Source organism: Labeo rohita, chromosome 24, assembly GCF_022985175.1.
Source record: "Labeo rohita strain BAU-BD-2019 chromosome 24, IGBB_LRoh.1.0, whole genome shotgun sequence".
NCBI classification, from domain to species: Eukaryota; Metazoa; Chordata; class Actinopteri; order Cypriniformes; family Cyprinidae; genus Labeo; species Labeo rohita.
Genome location: NC_066892.1, coordinates 21,960,891 through 21,984,917, shown reverse-complemented (window position 1 = coordinate 21,984,917; position 24,027 = coordinate 21,960,891). Strand labels below are relative to the sequence as shown.

Below are 24,027 nucleotides of genomic sequence, written 5' to 3'. Positions count from 1 at the left end.
TAATATGCTGTGTGCACCTAAACACTAGAAGTAAGTGTTTTATCTCACTTAAAATATGTATTTAAGTAAGTGTTTTACTTCATTTACATTATGTATTTTATAAGATAATATTACTTTATGATGACATTTATACATTCTGCATGACATCTGCTTGCTTTAATGGGCGTGCACACTGAACATTCAAGTCTGGAGCGGAAGGAGTTACCATGGAAATGGGGCGGAAACTCAACTGTCGAGCAGCAAAACACGTCTCCCACTGTTGTTTTCACAAATTTCAGGTAAGTTTTGTCTCTAATATTACACAAATAGTACATACATGTGTTCCTGACACTTTCTTTCATGTAAATGATACACTTCTGTTGAATATTTACTTTATAGAAATGGTTTATTGTCTTCAGAAAAAGTCTGTTAGCATCTGAACTGTAATGCTAACTATAAGAGGTAAGTTAGGTTAACTATTGACTTGAGCTCTTGTTTATGAAAGTTTGGGCTTTTAATGTCATCTTAATTAACGTTACTTGCTGTTTTGCTCTTTTTATAAAGGTTTTGCAGGCAATTTGTCATTGGATGAAAGGAAGTAAGCTAATTTATTTAACCTACAAGTATGCAATATACGGTTAATCAGATACAAAATTAACATGGAGCGTGAAAATGAGCTGAAAGTACTTTAAGCATGTTTTGACCTTTCATGGTAAACAAATATTGATTCCTCTTGTCCTGTGACTTCAGCAGTTTCAGAAAAAAACTTCTACGACACAGGAAAAGTTCCTGATTTTAAAATTTCTGAAGAAAGCTGCTGACAGAGATATAAAAAACACAGGTGATCTGAAAAAGCTTAATAAATTACTTAATATGTATCTTTCATAATATATTTAGCCTATATCACCACGCATCTGTAATTTTCTTTTGCAAAATTATATATATCTATATACTTTTATGTTTGTTTGCTTGTTAGATATTTTAAAAGGACTTTAACATACAAGCATAAGTAACACTGTATATAAGTAAATTCTGTAAATTCTGTTATTAAACTGTATTGTTTTGTATATTCTATATATTATTTATTTTTCTTTTCTGCATTTCACCTTTGCTATAGTTTACTTCTAATAAACCTGACATTGTATAATAAATATTGTTGACAGATTGTTTATGTTCCAGATTGTTTGTGTTCCTTCCTAGAATCTTCCATTCTAATGGCCGTGCACCAGAGTTGGAGCGTATCTCCTGTCGAAGAACATCTCTAGACATTATGAACCATATGACTAGTAAGTAATACCTTAAACATAAACTACCATTCAAAAGTTTAAGGGTCAGATTTGGCATGTATTTGAAATAAGTCTTTTATGGCAACAACTGCTGCATTTATTTGATTAAAATACAGTAAAACTGTAATATTGTGAAATTACCATTTTTAAATAACTATTTTCTATTTCAATATGTTTTAAAAAGTGATCTAACCTGATTTTGCAGCATCATTATGCTTACACCGTGTCTACACTGGACACGAGTGGCACGACACAACAAAATACAGTAGAACCCATTATAATCATTGATGCTGTCTATACTGGATGCGGCGCGGCATGACAAAACAAATCCACTGCAGTAAACTGCTACCGCATTCTATTTATGACAAATTACATTTTACAATGTATTCGCATAGAAAACAGTTATTTTAAATTGTAATAATAAACATTACTGTTTTTATTTATGATCAAATAAATGCAGTTTCCTTGCTGAACATAAGAGACTTATTTCAAAAACATAAACAAAACTGACCACAAATGTTAATAACACAAGGGATACAAATATTAGTCCATTTATTCTAATAAAGTGCAAGAAGCTCTTAAAAATATTAACGTAAACAGATTTTTTTTTTTTTTTTTTTGGTGATTTGGTGATTTGTATTGTATACCAAGAATGCAATGCACAATGACGTAGATTGTCTGTCTATGCTGGATGCAAACCAGAGCGACCATTGAAAATCATTTGAACTTTGTGTCAGTACATGATAAATAGAACACGGCATCAGTTTGCTGTGGGGATTTGTAGTGTTGCGCTGTGCCTCATCCAGTGTAGACAGCATCACTGATTATAATAGGTTCTATCGTATTGTCGTATGTTGTATGCATTTTGCTCACTGTGTTAAAACTGTTATGAGGCCATTCATAACTAATAGAACTTTTCTGTTTCAGAAACTGAAAATCATCAATAAAACACAAGGTAATGATAACTTATTTTAAGAATATAGTAAGACTAACAAGAGTAAATAAAAATGCATCTGTGACTTCATATTGCTCCTTATTTTTCAGTGGATTGATAGCTCCAACACCAATTAAGCAGACCTGAGCAGCTGATCAAGGATCACCAGAAACTCTGCAGAACTTAAGTACCCAGTCCTCAATAACCAGGACTGGAAACCAGAGTTGTAAGTCATCAATCTAGCAGTCATCCTGCCTCTCTGAATTGTCATGTTTAGAGCATATTTCAGGAGATCTCAACATTGTCTCTCGAGGTCCACTTACATGCGTTTTGCTCCAACCTAGTCCAGTGTGTCTGAACAAACTAATCAAGGTCTTCAGTTTAACTATAAATTTACCTAAACTATGGGTGTGTATCTCTCAGGTCCCTTAATCATTAGTCAGTGGTTAAAGGAGAACTACACTTCCAGAACAACAATTCACATATAATGTACTCACCCCCTTGTCATCCAAGAAGTTCATGTCTTTCTTTCTTCAGTCTTAAAGAAGTTATGGTTTTTGAGGAAAACATTTCAGCATTTTTCTCCATATAATGGACTGATATGGTGCCCCGATTTTGAACTTCCAAAATGCAGTTTAAATGCGGCTTCAAACGATCCCCAGCCGGGGAAGGAGGGTCTTATCTAGCGTAATGATTGGTTATTTTAATAAAAATAATACAATTTAAATACTTTGTAATGTCAAATGCTCATCTTATCTTGCTCATCCCGACCTCTGTTTTGTTCCGGTTCATGTCAGTTAGGGTATGTCGAAAAACTCCTATCTCATGTTTTACCTTTTTTGTTAAGGGTGTTTGATCTTCTTTGCTTGTTCACTTTCTCAAAGACTGGGTTGGTTCTTCTGCAGCGATGTAGGATGATTTTGAAATTATTTTTCAAGTTGAGGGAACTTATAGGAAGCTCTGAAGCTCAAAACTTAAGAGATAATTCACTACAAAATGACATGTGACTGATTTTAAAACACAAACCAATATCATATTTCAGCATAAACATACATCTCTAGACAGGTAATGTCTAATCTAGCAAACATTTACAATTTATTTATGGCTGAAATCTTGCACATTCATGTAACAAAGTATTTATCATAATGCACTGTAAATAGCATTAAAAGAGATATTCTTTTTAATGCTTTGTGTAAATATCAGTAGTGATGCTGTACTGTGAGGATGGAAATAGTCACCAGTGTGTAGTGAGCCACTGTCCTTATCAATGTCTGAATTTGTAATCACAATTTATCAGTTCACAACCTAGCAAACTATAAAGGTGATTGAAACGCACCCTCTGTATGGCAGTGGACTTTGAGGGCCAGAGTTGAGAAGAACCCCTGAAACACTAATTAGTTAATAATCACTCATGAAGAATGATTACACTTTCATTTGAACAGAAATATGCAATATTTGACTCATATTCAGTGATGTTATTATTTTCTATTCCCTTTTATGTCAATCACAGCTAAATAAAACCAAAGTCCATTCAGCCACAGGTCACTGCATCTTTTGCTGTGTAAGTTTTTTTTTTGTTGTTGTTGTTGTTTTTTTTTGTTTGTTTTTTTCTTAAATGTCAAACACATTCTCAGTATTTATATGTTTCGGCTTTTATAACTATTGTAGGGATCACTGTTTCAGTACAGTTCTTATGTACTATCCATTTAACATTTCAGCAGCTGAATTCATTTAGTACTTGCATAGTAATTTTAATTGTACCACATTTGTGATGCATATATAAGAAGTGACATAAAACTGTGTTGAAAATTCTAGAAAATTGTTCTCATGCTGTAAGCAGTGTTGGCAGTAGCGTCGCTACAAGTAGTGACGCTACTAGCTTAACTACATTTCTCAGTAGCGTGGTGGTAGCGTCGCTGTTTTCTGAATCAAATAGCTTTTCAGTAGCTAAGCTCTTATTTTGATCAAGTAGCGCGGTAGCGTCAACAAAAGCTAAAAGCTATATATTTTTCTATACTTTAAGCTCAAATCGGAAATATAACTGCTACGGTTCACTGATCCTGGGTCAGTAAGCGACGTCACCGCCACTAAACCTCGTGACGCCATTGGCTCATTACACTGTCAGTCAAACCGTATTAATCCTCCCGCCTCTCTCGTGAATGAAGTGCGGCGCGCAGTTTGAAGCATCTCAGCGTGTTTGCAGACTTGAGGTAAATAAAGAAGTGTTGATCGAAAAAGTACATGTTTTCTGTATTTATAATACAGCACTGTATTTATAAAGGCTAATGGTTTTTTTTTTGCATTCGAGGAGATGAGAAAAGTGTGTCTTAGTCTAGCATTTGTTGTCGAGACAACCAAATTGCTTATGTGAAGCGCTGAATCTTTATATTTTAGCTAAATGTCAGAAAAAAACTGAGCGCCCACGTAGCAACAGAAAACTGTATAATCTGCAGTGCAAACGCGTGAATGCAATGCACGTACTGCCTCTATTGTAGCGGTATTGAGAAAAAAAACTTAGTACTTGAACTAGTGGTGGGCGCCTTGATTTTAGTCTTTGAAGCAGGCTAGTGCTCTGGGAAGATCTCAAACTCAGAAGAACGAGATGGGGAGTGGGTGGGTGTGGGTTGTCAAATTCATGGCAAAAGGCAAAATGTTTCGGTTCGTTCTTCGCAAAACAAACAAACAAACAAACAAAAAACGATCAGGTTCCATAGCGAAATAAGAATTAAACAGTGTTCTAGTCTAAACGAATTATAATAATCTTTGCCAATATTCTTGACACTTCTAACTGCTTTGGACTTTGCAGTATCGAATTATGCCTTTACTATGACCGAAATGCCGGAATATGCTATTCAGCTGTTTGTTCGCGCACTATCACTGCAGCCTGTTCATTTGAAAAATAAAACACAGTCACCCAAAAGTTACACTAGTCAATTTAAATAGTGTGTGTTACGTGCAGTTCAGCGTGAACACCGGTCCCGTGGCACATTTTTGCTCATCACGATATTTTCCGTTGACGTGCATGAAGTACAAAGCTTACCCAATGCATAATATTTTCGCTTCAAATACATTGCAGATATGGAAACATTTGTATTTGTGGCGAGAGAGGTAGTCTACATACGCCCAACTTTACTTTCAGTTTCGCTTTAAATTTGTTTTGGGCTGTTTAGGCAAATTTATTTATTTATTTATTTATTTTTTCATCCTCGTTCGGTTCTGAATACGGTTAAAGTTAAAGGATTTGTTGTGGAGTGAGGGAAATAATGTCGGAACATTATAACATTACGCTGTAGGCCTGTTCATTTCAGAATATAATAAAATGTGACGTACAGGCCTAGCCGCCGTGACCTGTCGGGTTTAATTTTTCCTCTCAAAGACGTACAATTTATGTTAGCATGTTTTTTTAAAAAAACTTCGGCAAACGAAAATAGCCGCTTGATTCGGTTAAATATTCTTACTGTCAGTTAACAAATTTACAATAGAATTTAGCTTTGCTTCCCAGATAGTAACAGGGTCTGGGCCATATCTGGCTTACATTTGGCACTTGTTTTTTATTCACAGTCTTGTATTCATGAAATCAATTACTATCTTTAAAAATGGCAGTAAATTAAAGTGCTGTTTTTGTGCGGTCTGTCATATTTCAGTAGCTATATACAGCAAAACTACAGAACTTCCATTAGGCTATTTTTTTACGAAGCTGTCAACACTGTAAACTCTGATGGCATGCAATCAGTTGACAAACACCCATTCATATATAGACTATGTTATTCAATTATATGTATAAATTATTCTATTTAAAAATTTCATGTTTTCCCTGTTTTATTCATTCAACATTCTGAAACAGGTGCCATTGTTTAAAAAAAAAATGTTTTTCAAGAAAGAATTCAACCCAAGAATGAATTCAACAAGATGTAATTTTGTTGTTGCTGTTTTTTCCATACACAAGGCATCTGTTAAAAAGTTTTTTTATGGGTTTGGAGTGACATGAGAGTAAGTAATTAATGGCAAAATTGGCATTTTTTGGGGGTGAGATGTGTCCTAATGTGGTTAGAATTGGTCATTGTCCTGTGTTATAAACATTTTCAGTATTTCAAAGATTATTGTTTTGAAAAATCTTTCAAATAAATACTGCTCCTTTGAAAGTTCTTTTTGAAGAATACTGAAAATATGTTTTCCACAAAAATATTGGGCATTTGTTTTCCACATTGATGATAATCTTAAATGTTTCTTGAGCAGCAAATCATATTAAAATGTTTTCTGAAGGGTCATGTGACACTGAATACTAGAGTAATTATGATGAAAATGTAGTTCACATGAATAAATTACCTTTCACAATGTAGGCATATAGAAAACATATAGTTATATTTTATAATTTTACTGTTTTTAAGGTATGTTTAATCAAATGCAGGCTTAATTTGTGAGCAGGAAAGTGATTTTTACTTGAAAGATGTATTTAATGTGTCAATAAACGTTTTAGTTTAGAATTGTCTTATTTTGAATATGAGATAAATATAATCATGAATTTACGGTTGAAATTCGGCCTGAAAAAGACGTCTTTTTAACTTTCACTTTACAACCATATTTAGACGTTATTTGGACGTCTTTTTATAGACGTCTTTTCGTCTTTCACTTTTCGACCAAATTTTCACGTTGTTTAGACGTCTGGCACTGTCGTCCTTTCGACGAGTTTTTGCTGGGTGGGAATGCTCTCCAGAGCTCAGACACAAATAGATATTGTTCGCTTACTGTAAAATGTTTATTATTATTATTATTATTATGTAAAATTAATGAATGAAAACACATTTATGTTTGTATATTGTATTTTCTCTACGGACCTCAAATTTGAATTGCAACTGCTCACATGACGGCACCTGTCAACCCTATTTTACCAATCTATCCCTCTATCATCCCGTTTAAACATTTTCCCGCATTTCTCCCGTATTTTTAATCTTTCTATAAAAAAATCCACTGGGCGTATTTTATATGTTCGCCTCCGGTAAAACTCCCGTAATTTGTATGGCCCAAACCTTATTATATGAATAATCACGTCAACATATTCCAAGGTTGTCCTTTCAAGATCTTGTATGAAATGCATCCATCTCACACAATCGACACATACAAATATCAATCCATTTGTCCCCCGACTCAGGTACTCCGGTGAAGTATATATATATACATATATATACATATATATATATATATATATATATATATATATATATATATATATATATATATATATATATAGGGGCTGGCAAACGATTAAAAAAATACATATATATATATATATATATATATATATATAGGAGGTAGTGATGTATGTCTCGAGACCACTTTTACGTGGTCTCGGTCTTGTCACGGCCTTGACGGTCTTTGGTCTTGGTCTTGTCTTGGTCTCGGACCTCTCGGTCTTGTCAAGTCTCGCTGTCTCAGACCGCCATAGTGGTCGGGGATTTAGCAGTACTACACGCTCAAAAAAAAAAAAAAAAAAAAAAAAAACTACACAGCGTGTTAACCGATTATTAACCGTTAACCGACAAGATTTTTTAAAATTAGAATTTAATTATTTTAGAAAGGATAAGTGTCTGTGACTCGTTAAAATACCAATATTTGTTTACCGGGATTAATTTTACATGCGCAAAAAGCAGCAAACAACAGAACATGAGGATTCACATGGACACGTCGCACCACCTGCAGCGCCTCTGCGAATGGAGAAAAACATTATAAAGCTAGGCTATATTTATATATAATGAATGAATAGGCCTACACGATAATTATTTTTACTTAATAAAACAAACAAACAAACAAACAAAAAAAGTGCAACAAGTAGCTAACATGCAGTGTTTTGGTACATTTTTGTGCTGCGCGAAAGGAAGACGGCTGAAAGCGGCATCCTATTTTTCTTTATTTTACAAACAGCGAACCGTTTACAGTTTCGATTATCTGTAAAGAGTTGTTTCCCCTGTTAGAAGGAAAATATAAAGTGATTGCGCCGGCGCCGCACGCGCACACACAATCAGCCAAACATATGGGGAAAAAAAATAATCACACTGCTTAATCGTTATCAACGTACTGCCGTGATATTATTCCAAACATTTTTTTTAATGTGGATATTGTAATGCGAGAAGTACCAAACCAGGATTACATAATAAATAATATTTTAGCATTCAAATACATCTTGAATACAGAGACATTGGATTTGTGTCGTGTGAGAGACCCAATGTTAGTTTCAGTTTCACTTTACCCTAAATGGTTTCGTTTTTGCTTGTCCCCTAGCTTCTTATATTTTTCATTTTTGTTCTTTTCTAAATACTGTTAAATTGAAATTATTTTTGTGGAGTGAGGGGAACTAAAATAGCCTAGCCTATGTTTATAGTGTACTGTAAATATTTCGCGACCTGGTGTCTTTCTGAATGTAATAATAAAATACGACTTAACGTTATAGGCCTACGCGATTTATCTTTTTTCTCTCAAAAATGCAATTTCATTTTACTTTAACCCTCCAAAAAACGTTTTAAAATATTTTGATAAATAACTGAAAAAAGACCTTTTAAACCGTTTAACTGATTGTATTAATCGGTCAAAATTCTTGGTGAGCGCGGCTAAGGTGGTACATCAAGTTCGTAGTACTACCAGTCTTGGCGGGGACGACGGTCTTGCATAATTTGCAGACGACATTGGTCTGACTACGGTCAGACTTATAATATCCAAAAAACTGCCATACTGGCGAGCTGACTTTTCCTCTTTTATTTAAAATTTCCTCGCTCGCTGCGGCACTCATTTTCTGCTTATGAAGAGGAATCCAGCAGACCAGCACGAGACAACGATATGGCGCAACGAAAGTTGATACTGTTACATGATTGGCTGTTAGCGTGTCACTCCCTACGTTGCTAGGTTACCAGAGAGCGAGTAACCTAGCCTAACCTGTTTATCGCGATACATATCGTTATCGTTTTATCGCCCAGCCCTAGCCGTCATACAATTGCTACACATAGTTGATCTCACCCAGTCTGAAAAAACATTTACAGTGAGCTCAGTCACACACATGACATGGTCTCTCTCTGTATTGCTCTGCCTGTAGTTTAAGTAATACCGTCTAATATGTATTGAATGTAAACTGCGGCTGAAGCCTAGTATGCTGCTGTTCATACAAGTTATTGCAGAGCTTCAACACTAGTCTGTTTTTTTTTCTCCGGTCTCGACTTGGTATTGGTCTTGGTCTCGACTTGGTCTTGGTCTTGACATGGTCTGTCTTGGTCTTGGACTTGGTCTTGTCTTGGTCTCGATACCTTCTGGTCTTGGTAGTGTCTTGGTCTCGGTTTAGGCGGTCTTGACTACAAGTCTAATAGGAGGCAGCGGGCTGAGCACATGTGACGCGCCATTCTCGTATTTGGGCCCGTGCCCGCCATCACCTCACCTCACCTAATGTTTGCAGCTGAGTGCAGATGATCATGTGGTGAAATGCATTGCAGTGTCCGATGCTTTTATTTTGACTTGAGCCAGCGACGCTGCTGTTTTGCTTTGGTGTTTTGTTTGTCTCTGTACTGTTTTGCAGCCTGTTTGCTTGCCAGCGCGCTCGTGGAGCACTGTCGTGTCCCGTCTTTTTGGTGGGCTTCTAACCTGCAACGGCTGCTTTTTGTTTTTGTGTGGATGTGTGTTTTGTTTATTTGTGAAAATGAGATGATAATGTGTCCCTGGTGTATTACTTTGTGTCATTATTGTGGTTTAACCTAATTGTGGTGGTTGATGTTGAATGTTTATGTTTCATGGTTAGATGTTTAAGTTGTTTTTGTCTCCTTGGAAGAAATTAATTTGTAAAATTCTTTAATTCCTTCTTCTTTCTTTGTTATTGGTTACTAGTTTCGTTAGTGTTACCCTTGTTCACGTTGTGCTTTTTCTTTTGTGTGTTTTTAGGAGTTGGGGGATCCAGAGTGGGCAGGCTATTGTGGTGCGGGAGTCTGTTTTCAAATTGTGCATTTTTTTATTTTATTTTTATATATATTTTTTTTTTTTCTTGGAGTGGATTTTCACTAATGTGTGAGCGATTTTTCTTGTTTTGTGCACGTGTAGAAATTAGTGAGGGTCCTTTGAAGGCCTAGTCTTTAGCCTGCCTTATAGCTGGTGAGCCCCAGTTCCTTGGATTGTTTTTTCGTATTCTTTTCTTTTTTTGTTTGTTTGTCTATTTACGCTAATGCCACAGCCAGTTGTTATGTCTACAATAATTGTGAACTTAATATGGTCTTGTTTTAACTATTTATGGTTGTTTAATAAAGTTGTATTAATAAAGAAAAATGTGTACATTTGGATATCCACGTATCATTGTCCCTTGGTGTCAAAGACAATTTGAATCTGCGTACCTTGTGTTTGTCCTTCCCCAGTAAATAATAGGGGGTGGCGTAATCACTATCATTTATGAAATTTATTTGTGGGAGTGTGATCGGCATTCCATCTTCTTTCGCCACAATCATAATGGTGGGGGGGGGAAAGAAAAAATGATGAATTTTTTATTGTTGTTTTTTTTTTTCAGAAGCAAAACAGAAGCAGTGGTGGGTGGTTGTTGAACTCCTTGTGGGTAAGGTGTCTTCAAATAACTTTTTTTATATATATAAAGTAGTTTAGTTGTTTTTTTTTGTTTTGTTTTTTTTCTTTTTTTCTTTTTCTGTGGAAGACGAAATGCAGGAATTACGAGAGCTGGTAGCTCAGTTGAGGGCTGATAATTTAACATTATGACAAGAACAGGCTCAAGCTAGTTCACCAGGCCCTAGTGGTGACCCTTCTAGCCTGCCTGTACCACTAGCACTCCCATCCCAACTTAATAATGCTGGTGTTGCAGCAGCTGAATGATTTGTTTTTATCCCTAGGGATAGAAAGTGTCCAAAATTTAATGGTAGGTCTGGGATTGGCATAGCAGAGTGGGTTGAGGAAGCACAGGCCTGCATGCGGGCTCGACATCTGTCTGTGGCAGATCAAGCCTTCTTTTTGTTTGATCATTTGGAAGGGGAAGCACGGGAAGAGATCAGGTATCGGCCTATTCAGGAACGAGAAGATCCTGACAAGATTGTTGTCGCTTTGAAAGAATTATATGGCTGTTCTCAGTCATACATTACGTTGCAGGAGGCATTCTTCTCCAGGAGACAACAGGAGGGTGAGACTTTATTGGAGTTTTCTCTTGCCCTCATGGGCCTTCTGGAGAAGGTGAAACAGCGGTCCCCGAACACAATGCCAAATGCTGACGTACTTTTGCGAGATCAGTTCGTCGAATATGTCCTTGATAGTACTCTTCGATGTGAATTGAAGCAGCTGGTGCGCCATCAACCCACTGCTACCCTGCTAGAGGTGCGTAGTGATGCCATTAGGTGGGAACGGGAGGGTATGCCTGGCGGCGGGAGAAGTCGTAGTCATACTGTTCCATTAGCATATGGGTTTCAATATGGGGTACAAGGCGATGCTAATTCATCTAGTGATAGTCCCCAGCGGTCTGAGGTGGGTGAACTTAGGGAAATGTTAAAATTGCAGCAAGAACAGCTTACTCAGCTTGCTAAAAGCGTCGCTCTGCTACGTGAATCACCTCGTGGCCCGCGTGTTGTCTGTAATGATTCTGTTGTATGTAGGAGATGTCAAAAATGTGGCCATTTTCGGGAGTGTGATGGGGAGCGTGTTCCTCCTCCTCCTCCCCCTTCTCCTCCTCTATCAGCTCGAACAGACACCAGGGCACCGGAAAATAGGCAGTCACGTTCACACCAGGTATCGGAAAACTAGTTCCCGCCGTGTTGTTGAGCCGCAGCTCGGTCAGTTTGGTCAGTGAGGGCCCTGGGTTGAATTTAATGTCGTCTTGTCCCCATTTGGTGGTTGTTATGGGTGGGGTGTCTGTGTTGTGTTTGGTTGACAACGGTTCGATGGTGTCCACCATAACGGAAAGTTGTTTCTGTGAATATTTCGAGCCATGGGATCAAGAACGCCTTAAGACCTGTCAGTGGTTGCAGCTTAGGGCCGCCAACGGTTTGTCTATCCCTTATATAGGTTATATTGAGTTAGATGTGGAACTGTGTGGTAAGTTGGTCCCAAAATGTGGTGTGTTGGTGGTCCGAGATCCTCCTGATGGTATCTGTGCCCAAGCCCCTGGTGTGTTGGCCATGAACATCTTGGGCCGGTGTTACCAGGAGCTCTTTGGGCAATATGGGCCTTCTCTTTTTGATTCTCCCTCAGTGTTAGGTGCTTCCCAGGTAGTGTTTCAGGTTTTACAACATTGCCATCAGGCAAGTTTACAATTGCCTACTGAAGTGATGGGTAAGGTGAAGGTGCGTGGCCCTCGAGCCAGTCGCATACCGGGTGGTGTGATTAAACTAGTAGCTGCCACCTGTTCTGAGAAATTTTCTAGTGGTGTAGCACTTTTTGAGCCTTTGGAGTCGGGACTTCCTGCAGGGTTATTAGCCTCTCCTGCCCTCATTCGAGTGACAAGGGGTACTGTTTATGTACCCGTCGTCAATGTGGGGACTATTGATGCTTTGCTGTTTCCTCGCCGGGTGATTGGCACATTAACTAGGGTGGATGTTGTTAGTCCACCCTCCGGGGTTACTGAGATCAGGCCCTTTTTGGGGACTGTGTGTTCAATTGGTTCTCAGGTAGGGGCCCCAGCCGTTCAAGAACAGATGGATGCTGTTGATTTGTCTTCATTAGCAGAGGAAAAGCAGAACAAGGTTAGGGCCCTTCTCCGTAAGTATCAGTCCATATTTTCTACTGGTGAGGGGGATTTGGGGTGTACTGATTTAATTTTGCGTGATATCCCCCTGTTGGATGATGTTCCTGTACGAAACGGTATCGGTGCATACCTCCTTCTGAATATGAAGTAGTGAGAGCACATATTAATCTGTTGTTGGAGACACAAGTAATTCTTGAGAGTTGCAGTCCCTTTTTGTACACCATTCAGGTTATTCGAATGAAATCGGATGCCTTTTGGACTGTGCAACGCCCCCAGTACGTTCCAACGACTAATGGAACGTTTGTTTGGAGATCAACAGTGTCGTTCACTACTTTTGTATTTGGATGATATTATTGTGTTCTCTTTTTCTGTAGAGCAGCATTTGGAACGGTTGGAGGTTGTTCTGGGCCGATTGGAACGTGAGGGGCTCAAGGCACGGCTGGAAAAGTGTGCGTTTTTGCGCCAGAGGCTAGTTACATGGGCCATGTGACTTCTGCTAAGGGCGTGTCAACTGACCCGAGCAAAGTTTTGGCTGTGGCCCAGTGGCGTCGTCCATCCAGCGCTACAGAGCTGCGGTCTTTTCTTGGCTTTGCAAGCTATAACCGTCGGTTTGTAGAGGGGTTTGCGAAGATCGCAGCTCCTCTGCATAGGCTAGGGGCAGATTTTTCTGGGAGCAAGGTAAAGTCTAGAAAAAAATACTGAGTCTGGGTTTGTTGAGGCCTGGAGTAGGCAGTGCGAGGAGAGCTTTGAGGAGTTAAAGGTACGACTCACCACCGCCCTGGTACTCGCATATGCTGATTTTTCTCAACCATTTATCTTGGAAGTGGATGCCAGTTATGGGGAGCTAGGTGCAGTCCTTTCTCAAGAACAGGAGGGTCAAGTACGCCCTATTGCATATGCAAGTCGCAGTCTGAGGCCCACTGAGTGCAATATGTCCAACTACAGTTCTATGAAGTGGGACTTTGTTGCGCTCAAGTGGGCCATGACTGAAAAATTTAGAGAGTACCTGTTGGGCAGTCGGTGTGTGGTGTTTACCGATAACAATCCACTCAGCCATCTGTCCATGGCAAAACTTGGGGCTACTGAGCAGCGTTCTCGCTAGAACCCTCCGGAGAGCAGTGCGGTGGGTGGATTAATGCCTGGAACTGTAGTGCCTGCATCCTTGCAACAAGCCTTGGAGGTCGGACCAGTAGCAGAGGTACGACAATCTATGATTGTTACTGTGCCTGGTTATTCCCTGGCAGATTTGTGTTTATTGCAGTCGCTAGACCCTGTTATTGCTGAGGTCTTGCCATTTTGGAGGCGCAAGGCACGCCCTGGGCAAGATGAGCGCCAACTGATGTCTCCCGCTGCCTTGACATTACTCCGTCAGTGGGACTGGCTGGTGGAGAAAGATGGGGTACTTTATCATCAGGTTTATTGCCCGAATGGTGGAGAAGAGGTCTTACAGTTACTCCTGCCTGCTGCCTTGAGGTCAGAAGTGTTTACTTTGTTGCATCAGCAACACGGTCATCAGGGTATAGAGCGAACTGCTGAGTTGGTCCGTCGGCGGTGCTATTGGCCAGGTCTTTCATCGGATGCGGCCCGTTGGTGCCAGGAATGTGAAAGATGTCAGTCTGCCAAGGACACTGGGCCATCAGCTCAAAGCTTTATGGGTCATCTTTTGGCATCACGGCCAAAAGAAATTTTGGCCATTGATTTTACGATGCTGGAACCATCCAGCTCAGGCATCGAAAATGTCCTTGTAATGACTGATGTCTTTAGTAAGTATACTCTGGCTGTTGCTACCCGGGACCAACGGGCTGAGACTGTAGCTCAGGCCCTGGTCACTGAATGGTTTTATAAGTTTGGCATTCCAGGCCGGTTGCATTCTGACCAGGGCCGTAACTTTGAGTCCTTGTTGATTCGTCAGCTGTGCGACCTGTACGGGGTGAAGAAGTCTCGCACTACACCATGCCATCCATCTGGAAATGGGCAGTGCGAGCGCTTCAACCGTACATTGCATAATTTATTGCGCACATTGCCAGTCACTAGGAAAGGGACTGGGTTGCATGTTTGCCTCAGGTTATCTTTTGTTATAACACAACTCTGCACCAAACTACGGGTGAGTCGCCACACTTTTTAATGTTGGGCCAGGAACCACGGTTGCCAGTGGACTTTTTGTTAGGTAGGGTGCAGGAACCAGTTCCAGGCAGTGTGCATGACTGGGTTCAGGAACACCGGACCAGGTTACAGGTGGCATTTGATGGTGCATGAGAGCGGCTGCAGGCCGCGGCAAATAGACGTAAGGCGAACCATGATCAGCATGTTTGTGATGTCCCTCTTATAGAAGGCCAGTTAGTGTTCCTCCGTCATTGTGGCCATAGAGGTTGCCATAAGATCCAGGACCTTTGGAGTCCGGTAGTATACTAGGTGGTGCGAGCTCCTGGCGATGGCGGTGCAGTGTATTCTATTGCACCGGTTGAGGATCTGAGCAAGGTGATCACGGTACATCAGTCGTTGCTTAAGAGTCGAGTGCAGAGAGCTCTTCCTGATGGAGTATCAAGGGATGTCACCGAACAACTGGAGGCATCTGTGTATGAAGAAGAGGAGATGGATTTGGTGGGTGTATTACCTGTGCAAGGTCAGGCTGTGTCAAGTGTTGGGCTTGAATTGTCAGTTCCATCAAGACCATTCGCTTCTCAGTCTTCTAGGGAGTCCTCAGACTTGATGGCTTTGGAAAGGGAAACTACTGAGGAAGGCCCTGAAGCTGTAAACGTTTCATTATTAGTAGAGCCTGTGAAAGTAGCTGCGGTTATACCACGACGAACAGGGTGAATAACGGCCGGTCGCCACTCTAATCCTCATAATTTGCCTTGTACAGTAGGAGTTTCACTGCAATCTTATTCGGCATCTAATTGCATAACTGCCATTTTTAGGCCTTGGGACTGAACCGAGGGTTGTTACTGATCAGGTGATCTCTGGGCCAGCGATTTAAAAGTGGGGGGTAGACTGTGGTGAAATGCATTGCGGTGTCCGATGCTTTTATTTTGACTTGAGCCTTATTACGTGAGCATATATAAAGGAGTTGCTAGGGACACGGGATTGCGTCACTGCCTGGTGTTGGAGGCTGGTGTCTGTTCGGTGCTCTTTTTGGCTGTGTCGTCTTGTCGGCGTAAAACTTGGGGTATTGAATCCCTGTCGTTTACATCGCTGCGTGCGTGTGTTACGGCTGTCTTCCTGCCCGTGATTAGTCTTGAAGTATTGTTCTGCCGGATGGGTGACGTGCTTCCCGCATGTGGATGTAAATTGGTGTATTAGTGTGTCCTTTTTGTGCTCTGCCACTGCACGGCCGGAAACATTGACGCTGCTGTTTTGCTTTGGTGTTTTGTTTGTCTCTGTACTGTTTTGCAGCCTGTTTGCTTGCCAGCGCGCTCGTGGAGCACTGTCGTGTCCCGTCTTTTTGGTGGGCTTCTAACCTGGGCTGCTTTTTTCATGGTTAGATGTTTAAGTTGTTTTTGTCTCCTTGGAAGAAATTAATTTGTAAAATTCTTTAATTCCTTCTTCGTCTTTGTTATTGGTTACTAGTTTCGTTAGTGTTACCCTTGTTGACGTTGTGCTTTTTCTTTTGTGTGTTTTTAGGAGTTGGGGGATCCAGAATGGGCAGGCTATTTTGGTGTGGGAGTCTGTTTTCAAATTGTGCATTCTTTTATTTTATTTTTATATATATTTTTTTTTCTTGGAGTGGATTTTCACTAAAGTGTGAGTGATTTTTCTTGTTTTGTGCATGTGTAGAAATTAGTGGGGAGAAGAAGGAAAGGGAAAAAAAGCCCAAGATGAAGCTCGTCTGTCACTTTATATAATCCTGTGAAACTTTTTTGCCTGTTGATGTTTAAATGTCATCTGCCTTACTATTCTACACTGTACACTGTAAAAAACAACCTCTAGAATCTACTCAATAAAATGAGGTAAACTGAGGTAACAATTTACACTCAGTTTGTTTGGGTAGATTCTATCCTATATGTCTGAGTAAAGAATACCTGAATTTATCAGCTAAGACAAACTAAAAAAACAGTAGGTAAAGTCTACACAGCAAAAAGCCCAGTGTTAAATGAACTCTCCCGGGAGTCTGAGTCCATACTCAAGAGTATTAAAATGAACACTGAAGCAGTGTTAGAGTTAATGAGGTAATTAAGTGATTCATTGAGTGATGATTGACCATTATTAAAGACGCCTGATGTTAATAAGCAGAATCACCAAAAGGAGAAAATCTAATTTTGTAAGTCACCATTATAGTGGTGAGTGTTAGCATTAGTGTAGCTCTTACCAGTAACTTCTTAATATTATATTTTGCTTGGGTGTTGTAATTGAGTTATAACAGTCAGACAAAGCAGAAGAAATGAGATTTTGTGGTTTTGAATATGCTTTGACAAAGTTATGAAGTAGCGATCAGAATAAGCAAGTTGTATTTTGTTTATGTTGGTTTAATCAGGCAGGTGTTTCTGAAATTTATTTGACCGGAAAAAATATAAACGTTTTTTAGATTTAGACACACAGACATCAACAATCAGCATGAGAATCACAACAATGGTGACCAACAAAAACGTATGTTGTAGCCAATCAAAACTCATCCACATCTCCCATCATGCATTGTGGCATGAATAAATTATGAGCTGATGATTTCCATGATGTTTAGAGTTGATCTGTTTCTGAATATGCTGTTTGTCACCATTTTTGCGATTCATATGCTGATTCATGATGTCTGTGTGTGCCTAAAAGAACAGCTTTTGAAAGTTTTTTTTGATCGGAGGAGCTTGTAAGAAGTCCATTCAAAATTAAAAAAAAAAAAATTCAGGCTTTATCATTTTTTTGCTGCTGTGAAACCACAAGGCAGTTGTAATAAATAAAGGATATATAACTCTAAATGGTTTCAGTGGCTCAAATTAAGTTTATTTTAAAACAGAATTATCACCACTGCATGACTTTTGCTCTTTGGCTTGTCTGGCTAGTTTAACTAAACAGTTGAACAAAAGCTAATGTTAAAAAGCTACGGGTCAAGAGCCCAACTAATGCTAACACTGACCACTATAATGGCAACTTACAAAATTAGATTTTCTCCTTTTGGTGATTCTGCTTATTAACATCAGGCATCTTTAATAATGGTCAATCATCACTCAATGAATCACTTAATTACCTCATTAACTCTAACACTGCTTCAGTGTTCATTTTAATACTCTTGAGTATGGACTCAAACTCCCGGGAGAGTTCATTTAACACTGGGCTTTTTGCTGTGTAGACTTTACCTACTTTTTTTTAGTTTGTCTTAGCTGATAAATTCAGGTATTCTTTACTCAGACATATAGAATAGAATCTACCCAAACAAACTGAGTGTAAATTGTTACCTCAGTTTACCTCATTTTATTGAGTAGATTCTATAGGTTGTTTTTTACAGTGTAACGAATTGCAGTAAAAGTAATTCTTATAATACAGCATATTGCTGTAAACGGCAATGCACTTTGGGGGCACATTGTGGTTTGATGCAAACCTACAGCATAATTCTGTAAATTTCAAATCGAGGCGGGATTTTTTTTTTTTCAACGGTCGACATTCGCGGCAAGAAGAACGATTCACAACTGTGGTAAGTGACTTATTTCAGTTTTTATTTTTCATGTTTGGTAACTGCAGTAGTATATTAAGGTGTCTACATTCGTGGTAACCGCAGATTAACGAATCCTCCGTCCGCGAGGCGCGATGGAGACTTTTACCGGGTTTAAGCAACGCGGATGCGGGAGGATTTCACACATTCCCCGGCCTTATAGTGGCTATAGGCGGAAAGTAGGTTCCTACGTTAAGAATAACGCGCTTCACTGACAACAGTTGTGATTCACGGGAACGTCGTGTTGTTCAGCACACTTTCTCGTTATTATTTTATGATGTAAATCGAATTTGCACAGGCAGTCATCTGTTAACACGGGCGCCGAAATTAAACGAATGACGTTACTAAAGGCTCACAACTCGCGGTCATCCGCTCACGGAGGATCCGTGTATGTCACGTAAACTCTGAACGGTGCTGTTAAAGCGGTTAACGTAAGCAGCGAGGTGTGCGAGTATGGCAAGCCGTTTTAACATTTAATCTAAGAGCCATACTAGTATCTATTCTCATGCTACTAGTACTTATTTTTTAGATAGTATCTTTTCCATTAAATACTAGTACTTATTTATTAGCTACTAGTGCTTATTCTTTAGCTACTAGTAACTTTTGTAAAGTTACTAATACTTATTCATTAGATACTAGTTCTTATATTTTAGATACTAGTACTTATTCCAATAGTGACTATAAGTTTTTAGACCAGAGATATCCTGAACTTAATAGATACTAGTACTTTTTGAATTTGCATTTCTGCCAGTATGGGAATCGTATGTTGAATATTAATGAACCAGCAACATATAGGAAGCGGAAGAGGAAATGGAAACAAGGTGATGGTTGTACTTTTTTTTCTGATGAAACCACATAGAATAAAAAAAAAAAAAAACAATAATTTGTACTCAAGCACATAGAAAACATATTTGCCAGTTTTGTAGACACTGTAATTTTGTAAACATATTAGCCTAATGTGTTTGTTTGGTCATCGGGTGCCCTCTGGTGGCAGAATGGAGAAAAGACACCAATTTTATTATCAATTAATTTCCTCTTTTTTTTCCTCCAGTAAAAACAATAAATATCATATCAGGACTGTAAGTTAACTTTTTTTTTTTTTGTATATAGCACTGGTGCTACAGACATTGAATGTTTTTACATAAATATTCTGTACAGGACATACAGAATACAAACCCTTATGGTTTTCAGACAAACATTTGCTTTATTTGGAAAAAAGGACATAAAATATTATTAATAAAAAAAAAGAAAAAAATGTGTGCTGTACTTCTAGGGCTGCACAATTTGGCCAAAAATGTTGTTTTTATATAACATTATGACTAATAATGATTATGGTTATTATTTCTATACCATTAAACAAAATAGAGAATATTACTTTTGTAATAACACTATTTCACTATAATATATAAAAAAAAAAAAAACACTCAGCATTTTAGAATAAATATAATAAATATAGCTGCAAGAAAAAGAAAAAAAAAGTACACTTCTCTACACTGGAGAAAAATGTAAGGCTTTGCAAATGTTTAGCTGAAAGTTCTTAATTATTTTTGCTATTTTTACCCAAATCAGGGTTTTGTGAGCAATAATGAGTACTCAATTAATGTAATTTCTTTTTTTTAATTCATACTCGTCGCCGGAGGGCGCCCTCCACAAGACTCACTGATGATGTTCCAGGAAATCCATTCTATGGACAAAGACATTCAGCTTTTGCTGTAGATGTAGGCTAGCAGCTGAATAACATGCAGATAGACATTTTACTTATCAAACATGAATAAAATAAACAATTATCGCGACAATATATGGCTTTTATCTGTGTTCTTCAAGCCATCTCGGGTATTTTTATAAGAAAAAGGTAAATTTAAAACCCAATGCTAACCGACATAGTCTTTATCACCGTTTAAAATAATATTAAGTGGCATGGTTTCTGCCTCATTCTTTTCAATAAAACCATGTCAGATTACAAAAATATGTTATTTCAAAGACTTAGCTGAAGTGTATTTGGACTAAACATATCAATATACTTTTGTTGGACAACAGGTTTGTAATTTTTCCTTGTGTTTTCATGGTAACCAATTAGCAAGGCAGGCTAACATACAAAGCCAGTTAGCCCTACTTAATAATCAAATTAATTCAGCATATTAATGTATTGTATTACCGTGTGGACTCTGATTGGACGGTGGAGAGGTACTCATGTTTATGTATGACCTTTTTAAAAGAAGATATCTCCAAATACATTCTCACTAGTTCTTTATGAGGTTAAAGATATCTCCAAATGAACAGGAAAGGGTAGTTATTCTGTTTTTGATATAATCTTTTCATTTGTGACTAGTAATTATTGCAATAGTGACTAGTATCTATTTAAATATTACTAGTAATCATTCATTAGGTACTAGTATTTATTGAATAGATACTAGTAGTTATTCATTAGGTACTAGAACTTATTTATTAGACACTAGTATCTTTCACAATTATTACTAGTAACAATTTTTATCTTACTAGTCAGATCTGCTTTTTTACTCGTCTTATGTTATGACTAGTCCGAAAGGCCACAATAGAGTTCAGTTAAGTCAAGTCAAGTCAAGTTGAGCTTTATTGTCATTCTGCTACATGTGTGGACATATAGTGGAATGAGATATCTCACAGGACCACGGTGCTACATACTAGTTAGGCATAATATAAACATACAACAGTACATGAATAAGAAAAGCAATTATAGACTTATACAACGGTTAACCATCTGACTATACATATACTATAAATACTATATAATAAATAGTTGACTACACATACAAAACTGAGACAACAAAAACTTTACATAAGTACTGTACATGACATTTTACAAAAGAGACATCTGTACGTGAAATTGTGCAAAAGAGATATTTTGTGCATTAAATTGTGCAGAAAAGAGATTTTGAGGGAAGCAGCACAAATGATGCTTGAGTGCAATGCACAAATAAACATATATAAACAAATGAGTGCAAAATGATTCATAGTGCAATGCACAAATAAACATATATAATCCTATTGAGTCTTTGTAGCAGCAAATGTTTATAGAAAGTGTCTAATGTACATAAGTGTGTTACTATAGGTGGTTTGTATAGCCCACTCACCTGTGTCTAGCACACTCAGAATTGCACTTTAGAAAATTGTCAGCAGTTTTAATGAGTTGGGGGGAGGAGTCTGAGGTTTTCATGGTTTCAGAGGGGGACAGGGAGATTAGAGTTAAGGACTCTCACAGCCTGGGGGAAAAAGCTGTTGAGAAATCTGACAGAGCGAGCTTTGATACTCCGGTACCTTCTACCTGATGGCAGGAGCTGGAAGAGGCTGTGGGAGGGATGGGTGGGGTCCTTCATGATGCTGGAGGCCATGCTGGAGCATCGTGCAAGGAAAATGTCCAGGATGGCGGGGAGAGGGGCACCGATGATCTTTGCAGCTGTGTTCACTGTCCGCTGTGGGGTCTTGTGGTCAGCAGCACTGCAGTTCCCGTACCAGACAGTGATGCAGCTGGTCAGCACACTCTCAGTGGTACCCCTATAGAAAGTGGTGAGAATGGGTGGAGGGAGACTTGCCCTTTTCAGCTGGCGGAGAAAGTGGAGGCGCTGTTGGCCCCTCTTGTTGAGCGATGTGACATTGGTGGTCCAGGTGAGATCCTCCGTAATGTGCACCCCCAGGAATTTAGTGCTGCTGACTCTCTCCACAGTCGAGCTGTCGATGGTCAGTGGGGGGAGGCCAACAAAGTTTCTTCTGAAGTCCATCACAACCTCTTTTGTCTTACCCACATTGAGGGACAGGTTGTTAGCACCACACCATTTAGCCAGCTGTGCCACTTCCTCTCTGTAGTGTGTTTCATCGTTGCTGGTGATGAGCCCTACCACAGTCGTGTCATCAGCGAACTTGATGTTGTGGTTGGAGCTGAACTTGGCAGTGCAGTCGTGGGTCAGCAGCGTAAAGAGCAGTGGGCTGAGAACACAGCCCTGTGGGGCACCTGTGCTCAGTATGGTCAGTGTTGGGAAGGTTACTTTGGAAATGTAATAGGTTACAGATTACAAGTTACTTGATTTAAAATGTAATAAGTAGTGTACCTTTTCAGTTACTTTATTAAAGTAATGTAACATTACTTTTAATTACTTTTTGATTACTTTTCTAAATTTAATTCTAAATTTAATAATAATAATTTTTTCAACTGTTAATCATTTTGAAACATGTAAACCAGGCAGAGTTAGCCTTACAGTAGCACTCAACACTGATTACTGTCAGACTTTCAAAATCCTTTATCACTTGAATTAAGATTATAATAAGTAAGGGATAATATACATCTTTATTTTGCGATAACAACTGGCTGAATGTACATTATCCCACTTATTACACAACACTGATCTGAGTTGAAATGTTTGAACGCTTCCAGCTTCCATGAAGAAATCAGTTGCCTGCAAATGGCAAGTTCAAACAAGACATTTTAGGGATACAGTGCAGTCATACCAGTTTGTTTTCTTACACAACATTTCACCACATAAATAATTAAGTAGTAGTACTAGTTTGTTAGTTATCTTATAATCCATTACAATGTACAAAAAAAAAAAAATGGCAGCAGCTGCGTTTGTATGAAACAACAGAGCAAGTCCACGATACCAGGATAACAGAATTAAGAAATTGTACACATAATATTGAATGAAGCTTTAATATTTTATTAGCTAACAAAACGCTTTCTCCAAACTTCCGCCAAGAAAAATTATCAAGCATATAGCACTGACTTTTTTTTGTCTTGACCAACTTTTTTTGGGCTTTTTATGCCTTTTATTGTGATAGGACAGTAGAGAGATGAAAGGAAAGAGCTGGTAGGAGAGAAGGGAGCGGGATCGGCAAAGGATCTCGAGACGGGAATTGAACTCAGGTCACCGTGAGCGCAGTTGTGCTATATGTCATAACAAGATCATAATATAATTAACATCATAACAAGAAATAGCTATGATACTGGGTTTGAAATCAAATGTTTGCATAGTTATGACAGAAAACACTAGCATCTAACAATGCCTTGAAAAAAACAATCTTAAAAAATAAAGTTTATGCATAAACCCAAATAGGAAATAAACCATTATCGAATAAGCATGTGTCCTGTTCTGTGTCCTAAACTCCTGAAACACTGGTGTCTCATTTTAGAGCAGCCAATGCAATTTAAAAGAAGTCAGTTAAATCTGTAAGTGGGGGTGGGTGTGTGAAAAAATTCAGATGTAACCCCCCTTTGTAATCACTGGGATTTTTCAAAAGTAACTGTAATTTAATTACATATTTTTTCTCAGTAACTGTAACTAATTACAATTACATTTATTTTATAATTAAATTACGTAATTCCGTTACATGTAACTAGTTACTCCTCAACACTGAGTAAGGTAGTGCTCGAGGTGTTGCGGCCGACACGGACTGACTGGGGTCCACCAGTTAAGAAGTCCAAGATCCAATTACAGAGGGAGGTGTTTAGGCCCAGCAGGTTTAGTTT

The 24,027-nt window shown here is 38.6% G+C and overlaps 1 long non-coding RNA gene across 3 annotated transcripts; it reads left to right on the top strand.

Annotated features, from left to right (window-relative positions):
* The first annotated feature begins 30 nt into the window (after positions 1-30).
* Positions 31-16,780, top strand: LOC127155489 (uncharacterized). Of its 3 annotated transcripts, XR_007825608.1 has the most exons (10): positions 31-278; positions 379-441; positions 544-577; positions 730-820; positions 1,180-1,265; positions 2,193-2,220; positions 2,310-2,425; positions 3,710-3,760; positions 10,727-10,771; positions 16,520-16,780. It is a non-coding gene; the product is annotated as an uncharacterized LOC127155489 (long non-coding RNA). The 3 variants fall into 3 exon arrangements; XR_007825607.1 differs by lacking the exon at positions 3,710-3,760; XR_007825609.1 differs by lacking the exons at positions 2,193-2,220; positions 3,710-3,760 and having other exon boundaries at positions 2,321-2,425.
* The last annotated feature ends 7,247 nt before the right edge of the window (positions 16,781-24,027 follow it).